General features: G+C 36.9%; 2 long non-coding RNA genes and 1 pseudogene across 2 annotated transcripts; 1 reads left to right on the top strand and 2 right to left on the bottom strand.

Annotated features, from left to right (window-relative positions):
* The first annotated feature begins 63 nt into the window (after positions 1-63).
* On the top strand, positions 64-2,294 carry LOC119640302. Its single transcript, XR_005247644.1, has 4 exons — positions 64-616; positions 684-923; positions 1,075-1,689; positions 1,750-2,294. It is a non-coding gene; the product is annotated as an uncharacterized LOC119640302 (long non-coding RNA).
* Positions 2,295-5,124: 2,830 nt separating this feature from the next.
* On the bottom strand, positions 5,125-6,535 carry LOC119640296 (annotated as a pseudogene).
* A 30-nt stretch (positions 6,536-6,565) lies between these two features.
* LOC119640297 lies at positions 6,566-7,580 on the bottom strand. Its single transcript, XR_005247643.1, has 3 exons — positions 7,207-7,580; positions 6,705-7,139; positions 6,566-6,641 (listed from the first exon to the last, which is right to left on the bottom strand). It is a non-coding gene; the product is annotated as an uncharacterized LOC119640297 (long non-coding RNA).
* Between the last annotated feature and the right edge of the window lie 1,073 nt (positions 7,581-8,653).

Consider the following 8,653-nt stretch of genomic DNA (forward strand, 5'->3'; position numbering starts at 1 on the left):
TGAAATGTAATATATAATCTTTTTTATATAAATGTATCAAAAATATACGTTTTATCGAACGCAAATTTTTCTTACTTTCACAAAAACGAATCCAAATTTCTCATACTACCAAAATCGGACCCAAATTCTACGTGCAAATAAGCGAGATCTCTTATTCCCTACTTTATTTTGTTCAGTATATTAAAAAGGATCACCTGCGTGGGAATTCCTGATTCGACCTGCGTAGAACGTTTTTCAAGATAGAGCAGGTAGACCGGAACTCATCACGCTCGGATGGAGAAAATAAATCATAATAGAAACCATCAATGCATTATATCTTAAATACAAAATAAAAGTGTGCGATGAATTTCAGTAGAAAATTTACGCCAAATTTTTATACGTTTACTCTCGCATGCACGCAATTTTTATATCATATATATTTTTGAATTGATGTAGAATTTTTAAGCAGGAAATATGTAGTTATTTGAGAAATCTGCTAGGCTTCATGATCAATTTGCAGCTGACGGGGTAAACTGGGTGCAAAAAACCGTGAAAAATATTTCTTCATTTTAAAAGTTCAGCTTTCTGGTCGCTGCCTCGCCGCCTCATAAACACGAAATTTGCTTGTATGCCAAAAGTAAGTTTGCAGTTACCCTTACTTATTCTTATTTATAATTTATTTAATTACTTCTATTTCATTTTAGATAGATCAATTCATCCACTTGGGCTACGAGGAGCAATGTCGTTTGCTTTGGATATAAGAAACACTTTATCAGAGGCCCGCTAAACCTTGCTAACCGCCACTTCTTTAATTGTTATATTCACAGTCATCATCCAAGGTGGTGGCGCAAATTTTTTACTTAACTGGCTAAAAATACTGTAAGTTTCTGGAGATAGTACGCGGAAAAAGTGTTTTGTTTTTTATTTTCGTCGACGTGCGCAGTGTGAGTACCTGTAGAAAATTTTCTTTACTCTTTGAATTCTTACTGCTCCCGGCACAAATATGTAAAAAATTATCTTTTTTAAATATTTGCGCATTTTATTTGTGTAAATTGTGTGAAAACAAAATAAGTACCTTTTATAAACCAATTCTAGCTTTCTTACCGATAAATCTCAAATCTGTTGCTAACCCAGCATTACATTGATACGGCATTGAATTTCTTTCGTATGGCATTAATACGTCTTTTAACTCGTGACCGTAAAAGTACACATATATATACGGCATGTGTGTACATTACTTGTCGCTTCGAAGGCACATCACATTTATTGATTGACATAATAATAATAATTCTACAGCCTATTGTGTCACATACGTCTAACTTGGACCAATTTGTGAGATACAATAACACTTACAATTTAGAGTTTTGTAAAAATCTCATTGAGACATATTTGGCAATATTAATATATATGGATTCGCGATGTGGTCGCCAAACACACATTGATATTAATCAACAATGGCGTATGTGTATTGAAAAATAAAACAGATCCTTACTCATATCATCTACAATAATTAATTATTTAATTATATTGGGCATTGGGACTCATACGCAAACGACACTGCAGCCAAAGCTTGTACGCACTCTTGATGTCATGGATGTTACCACTGTTGTTGCCAACGGTCTATCGCTCACTTGGGGGTGATTTTTTTTTTTATAAAAAATATGTTTGACCCTGCGGATGTTTTACACCTTTACCAGACCAATCGCCACGGTAATTTTCCTATATTCGCTTGTTTTTATAAATGCTTTACATTCTGTATATTTAATATAGTAACATGTATCAGTGTCAAATGACTAAGCAGACGATGGGTACACCGTGCCTGAATTGGCCTAAGCAAGCTGGCACCAAAATGTATCGTCTGCAGACTCCAGCTGCACCTTTATTTCGCCCTGTGCATTACGACAATGTGGGCTTAGACGATTTTGCCATGGGCACTAATGCAATTTTGGCGGTTATTTCTTACACCGGCTATGATATGGAGGATGCCATGATTATAAATAAATATGCCTATGAACGTAATTTCGCTCACGGTAGCATCTATAAATCAAAATTTTTTTAATTGAGTGGAACTTGCTATTTTGCTCGTAAAACGATATGCCTGTTAGTAAAGTGCCGAAAGAATTCATTTATTGCTTGCTTGTTATATTAAGAGAAAATATGGTAATAAAAGAGGATTTGCATTTGATGTATTTTCCTTCGCTATTATTTGCAGGCAGATTTAATATATTACGGGGTTGCAAAAATCTTTCTATTGCATTTATTTTCTACTACATATCTTGAGTTTTGCTTTATCTCTGAAAGAAAAATTTGCCCTGAGTTACACAGTTGCTAATTTGCTACCGTAAACGAAGAGATACGTTTTCTTACATTGGTAAATAGCTGTGCTGAGGTTTCCTTAGCTTTCATTGAATATTTCTTCGTCTTGTTTGTGTAGTTAAGTTTAATTATCGTATTCTTAATAACTTTATATTTCTATTTGAATAATTAATTTGCAATGCATGTAAGTTTCTATCCTTTACCATTAAATTATGAGCTAATATACGATTAACATTACGAGTAAATAGTGAAGAAGAAAAATTCGACTTAAGTCTCGACTCAACTTTCATGTGTTTTTCCACATTTAGTCAGTTCACTTTTGCATGGCCACCGGCCATATCGTTCATGGGCCACGTAAAGCAAGCATATTGGTTATGGCACACAACCTTGCTTGCCTATAAACATGCATATATATGCTCATATAGTATGAAATATATATATGTTATGGTGTGTAATTGTGTTGTGCTTTTCTTTAATGCTAACGCAACAGTTTAAACTTATGTTTTCGTTCACATGGTGTACGGATTCGCCTCCGTATCCCTATACACATATCAATATACATACATGTACATATTTACATATTTATACCAAATATGTTTCCGTCTTACTCGGAGAGGGCAAACGACTATCATTTAAATAAAAACTGTTAGAGAGAGAGAGAGAGACAGAGTTTGTTCAACATTCAGATTGAGATTAAAATCTCAACTGGCTGAGCGAACGAACATTCATTGTAATCCAACTTATATTAACTATAAATTGTTTTTTATCAAATTTCCACAACTGTCGAGTGTCGAACTCGAAAAAAATATCATCTATACATGTTTGTTTAAAAATTTCTTACTCCAATACTATGTTTGTCAATTACTTTAACCAAATCGATCTGATGATGACTTGGAAAATACTTTGGACAAATGCAAAAATATTTTTAAAGTAAGTTGAATGATTTAAATGAAATACGTACATGCACATATATTTAGAGAGTGTTTGTTTACTTTCAGAGTTCCAGTCTAATATTTGAATTTCGAACGTGTATTGTGAAACTTTTGGTTTATAACTTTCTTATAGTTTTAATAATAGCGAATCAAGATTCAGGACGGGTTTATCTGATTAAATAAATAAAAGCGAAAGTAAGCGTTTTCTAACGATTCCATCTCACTGCAGATTCTGAAAAGGGGCATAATCTCGATTCAAATTTAACGGATCCGTTTGTTTTACCAAAATTTGGTTTCGGTTTTCGTATGATAACCGTCGCAGTGAATATGCTGGCGGTATTAACATTTATCCAACCGAATCGGGATCGTCGCAAATATCTCTTCCCATGCATATTGTGGAATTTCTACATGTTAGCAGCAATAGCTGAAAATATTTTAGAAATTGCTTGGTTCGTGATTAAAATGGGTATACCGTTTACCGTGTTTGCTATAACTAATATCGTGGGTGTGTTTATGTTGGCCTTTCAAAATATATTGACCATGCAAGTGTTACGTTTTTACGAATATTTAAATTACATGCCCGACGCTTATGCACCATTCGTCCAAGTGCTTTCCTCTTTTTTTTTTTTTGTATTTGAAATGATTATTAAAACTTACTTGCATCGAAGCAACAGGATTTTACGTCATTCAATATTTTGCCAAGTATAAAATTTATTGAATAAAACACACATACTTACGCCCGTATACACATTCGTTAACACTTCCATATACACTATCGGTTAACCATTATAGCACATAATGGTGAGAAAAAGGGGCCAATGACAAAACTGTTACGCTACATTTACACAATCACGCGTTCGTTCACTGACAAATGTTACCTAAGGTATATATATATATTTCCTAAATGGCTAGCATATAAAGTTTTAAAGTTATGCTCGTATAAAGCGCGTGTCGGTTTATTTTTAGTTTTATAAATTTATGTATACTCCGTTATATAATTAAGCCTTACAATTATTTGAAAAGTAATAAAAACTTTAAATGAAAATTAATTTAAGAAAAAATCTAAAAGAAGATAAAGATAAGCGTATAGCTGATAACACGTAAAAACAGAGAGAAGTGTAGTTAAGTTTTTCGGGATGGGAAATGAACTACTGACGAGGCCTTATGAGTAGTGACAAATACGAAGTATTATATTCGGTGGTGACCGAATCTTTTAAACTTATAACCGTTATCCTAAAAAATAGACAAAAAAAAGTAAAAGAATTAAAATTTCATGGGCGCGGCTGGTTTTTTCTATTTTCAAAATAAAAGTGACGTGTCCTTTGAAAAGTTTAGATAATTTTCGAATTCTTTTGGAGGCGGGAGAAATACAGCTGTGCTTAGCACAAATACAGCTGTGCCGATACACAAATGGACATGTTTAGATGCATTCCGAATTTGAAACTGGTCAAGAATTGATATACTTTATAGAGTTTTTGGAAGCTCGCTTCTGCACCTTAGGTTGCTTGTGCCGCTAAGGACTACTTCGCCGAAAAACATTCCCGCCGAGACTAATAAAAAGTCATCAATTTATTGAAATATGCATGTTCTGTTATACCGAAGTCGATGTAAATCGTCGATGTGCAGACTGATAAGGGTGAGGCTCAGACAGAACAGGAGGAATTCGATTCGAAAAGTAAAGCAGAAATTGCAATTTGCTTTTTTTAGAGGAGGAGCTGAATATCTTCTTTGGCAATTGTTCGTTCACTTTTGATTTTCTTTTTACTTGGCGCAATTGGGTATTTGTTCCATCACGGTGTGATCGTAGCTCCTTTGAGTTGTTAACCATTGCACATAAATATGGATGTTTGTGCTGAAAATCGAATTTGAAAGTTGCAATTTATACGAAGAATGCCATTTGACTTTGAACGGGACTCGAAGAGAACATCAGAATCAATGTCGGAATCACTTAAAGAGTTTGTGCGGCAAACTACAGAAACAATTGTTCATTTTTACATTCGTAGAACGATGACATGACAACTTACAATTAGCGCTTCCGTGTCTTGTGTTCCAATTAGCGAATATTTTTGAAGTTTCGGTCTAGAGCGCGGTTTTTTTTGTTTGCTTGCACAGCTATGCCCCAAAACAAACTAAATAACAGCAATAAAGCGACAAATGCTGCTACAACACGTACAACACCGACCAATCTGTAACACATATACAACGAATTTATTAATTTTGATAGTTTTCAATAAAAGTTCATCGCATACCGCAATTAGTTTCTTCCAGGCCCCAAAAAACATATACAAGCTCGTGTGTCAGCATTACATATGACGTGGTCAGAGCACTTATTCTGACAGATTACAGTCCGTACGTCTGCGAAGACAGTGTCCAAAATGGAGGCATCACGCTGCAATGTCTCCTCTATTATTAAACCTGGCATCGGTATAATTTTACCGTCTTTCTCACTCTAAGATCAAAGTAAAAAGAACGCTGACAGTACCTTTAAAATAGTTTCGTTATGCCTTTGTCTCACCTGAACAAAGAAGACCAAGATGGCCGCCTCTGTTCGAGAATCACATTGCAATTTGCGTACTACAGCTTTCATATCACCCATTAGTAAACCAATTTTTTGCGCGATTGTATTCAAAGCGGAATAAGTTAACATAGATATATTCATGGGCAGGGTTAATTGCTCCATATTCAATAACATTGGATCGAGATGCACAAAAACGCTAACCGTTTCCGTGCTTGTTAAGCCTTGTTCGTCACTAACTGTCAGTTTGAAGACATAACGACCAGAAACTAGATTTGTTAGCTTAACGAAAGCTGGGATTATTAGAGGGATCTTCATTTCATAAACTAAATACCTACAATCATAATGGAGCCCTTGTTGCTATTAATTGCTAGTAATGATAAAGTGACGCTTTGATCAGCACCGGCATTTGCCGCAGGTGGCGAATTTTTTTCTTGAAACCATAAGCAATCGGAGGCGGTATTGTTACTGGTATCAGCTGCAGTAAGCGCAAATTCATACAAGCCTAAACTTAGACCTGTAGCATTGGCGATCTACGTACACAACGATTTTTCACAGCATTTTTCTTTCTGTATGTGGAAAATGTACCGTTTCGTTAGACTTCAATATAACCGCAGCATTAGGTCCTTGAACTTCTTTCCATTCATAGCATTTAAGACCGATATCATCGGCTGAAGATGAGCCATTTAGAACAACCCACTTAATCGGCAGATTTATAATCTGAGGGATTTGATATTAATCGTTTGCTTATTTAAAAGATTTATTGAAAAGTTGCCATATTAGTTCCTGCAATTGCTGTGGGAGCAGAGTTGGTAAGCGGTTTTGCTCGATTGTCCACTACCGTCGGTGACTTTTAAAACGAAAGTGTACATTCCTTCTTCCAAATCCGAGACCTTCATCTGGCCATTCCAAAGAACAATGTTAAAAGAAGAGCTTTGAATGTCAGTTCACGAAAGACCAACCTGTACATATGATGTCCTAGTATTTTGCATATCGACTGCTTTAGATTCATCACCGGCGCCTTTAGTCCATTAAGGGTAACACTGTTATTAGGTAAATAGAGAATAACGGCTTCTCCAGCATTTGCAACTTGTGGGTAATCCGTTCTGTTATGCTTCGCTTTTAATTACCGGTAAAGAATAACATATGCTGGAAGTTGCATGATCCCTTTGGCTTACGATTTAAATTTAAAAGCCAAGACAATGGGTATATGTTAAGCAACAATATTGGTTCTGTACCGACTGCCAGGCAGTAAGATAAACTTTTGTACGGTCAGTAATTAATTTCCTTGTCGTCTGCCAAAGAGGAATCATAGACTTTGAACAAAATTAGTAAATTTTGGGGAGACTTGAAGCTTTTCAATTGAATTGCACAAGTCGGTGAATTGATCTATCTATCTAAAATGAAATAGAAGTAATTAAATAAATAATAAATAAGAATAAGTAAGGATAAATGAAAACTTACTTTTGGCATACAATGAACTTTCGTGCTTATGAGGCGGCGAGGCAGCGACCACAGAGCTGCACTTTTATGAGGCGGGGGGCGGCGACCAGAGAGCTGCAAGAAGACACATTTTTTATAGTTGCCTGCACCCAGTTTTCCCCCGTCAACTGCAAATTGGTCATGAAGCCTAGCAGATTTCTTCTGTGGCTTCTTCCGTTGGGGCAGGAGCCTGCTTCCCTGAAGAAGGCAACCCGTGCTAGTATTGTTGCCTGCAGACGCTTGCCGATGTTTTCTTCTACCATATGGTTCAGCATTATGAACTTGTATATGTCGCAGGCGTTACGAAATGCATCACATACTTCGGGCTTTGCAAACTCGAGCTCCAGATATTCGTGGGTTTCGCTGGCCCAGTCTCTTGGGTTATTTGCATCTTCTATTCTTTTTGTGAGGTCTTCTAAACATTCTTGGCAACGCAGCTGCTCGCGTATGTACTGGCCTAGTGCATAGCCCGTGAGTAGCCAGATGTAGTCCTCCTCCTTGCTAGTTAGTTGGCCAGTGACTGCATCGTTGAATATCACACCATCTAGGCCATCTAATGGGAAAAAATCTTCATCGGTCTGATCTTCCGTGCTGTAGTCCATCAATTTTACAACATGGTAATCGTCAGCGGTGGATCGTCCGCTTCCCCAAAATTCTATTTGCAATTTAATTAGGCGTTTGACAAACTTCAGTCTGGTCCTTTTTTTGGCCTCTGGCGCCATATTGCAAAAGAAACATTCCTGTATGTCCTGGCTTGTCCTGGGTACTCCTCCAGCAGCCCATCGATTAATGCAATATATCTGTTGATTATTTGCACGATGTTGCCCGCTGGCTGGTCCGCCTTAAGGGCGGTGTTGAGATATTCCCTGACTTCGTCTAGCACCGCTTTTTGCGCCTGCCAATTGCTGTTGTTGATTTTGCCGCTGTGAAAAACTGTGTTGAACTTTGTGATGGCGGCATAGAGTTCGTACGTCCGAACTTCTACCTCACTACCGATGATTCCTCGCATAATTCCCATTTCCAACTTTTCTGGCATTGCTGGTGTGAATAATTGGGCCGTTTCTGTCATATTTCTGGCTGAGGTAGTTAGTAAGTTGGCACCTCTCCTCTTCCAATGCCCCCAGATGGCCGAGTTTTTCGGAACCACTTTCGTTACAATCTTGGTGTCGTATCTTTTGTTTAAGTCCTCAGTTTTCCTAAATACTGCATTTAGAAGACGTAAATAGTCGTACATCTGTGCGATTAAATAATTGCTGCCATCCGCCCGTTGCCTCAAAAATATGCTGTTTGGGGAATTATTTATTGTTTTGCAAATTTGAGCGCTCCTGTCGCAGGCCACCGCTTTTACATCGAGCCCGATCTCCTCTGCGAATCCTATGTTTTTTATTAATAGTTTGGGATTCCGTTCTACAATACGTTGATGTAAGGT

This window comes from Glossina fuscipes, unplaced genomic scaffold (assembly GCF_014805625.2).
Source record: "Glossina fuscipes isolate IAEA_lab_2018 unplaced genomic scaffold, Yale_Gfus_2 117, whole genome shotgun sequence".
NCBI classification, from domain to species: Eukaryota; Metazoa; Arthropoda; class Insecta; order Diptera; family Glossinidae; genus Glossina; species Glossina fuscipes.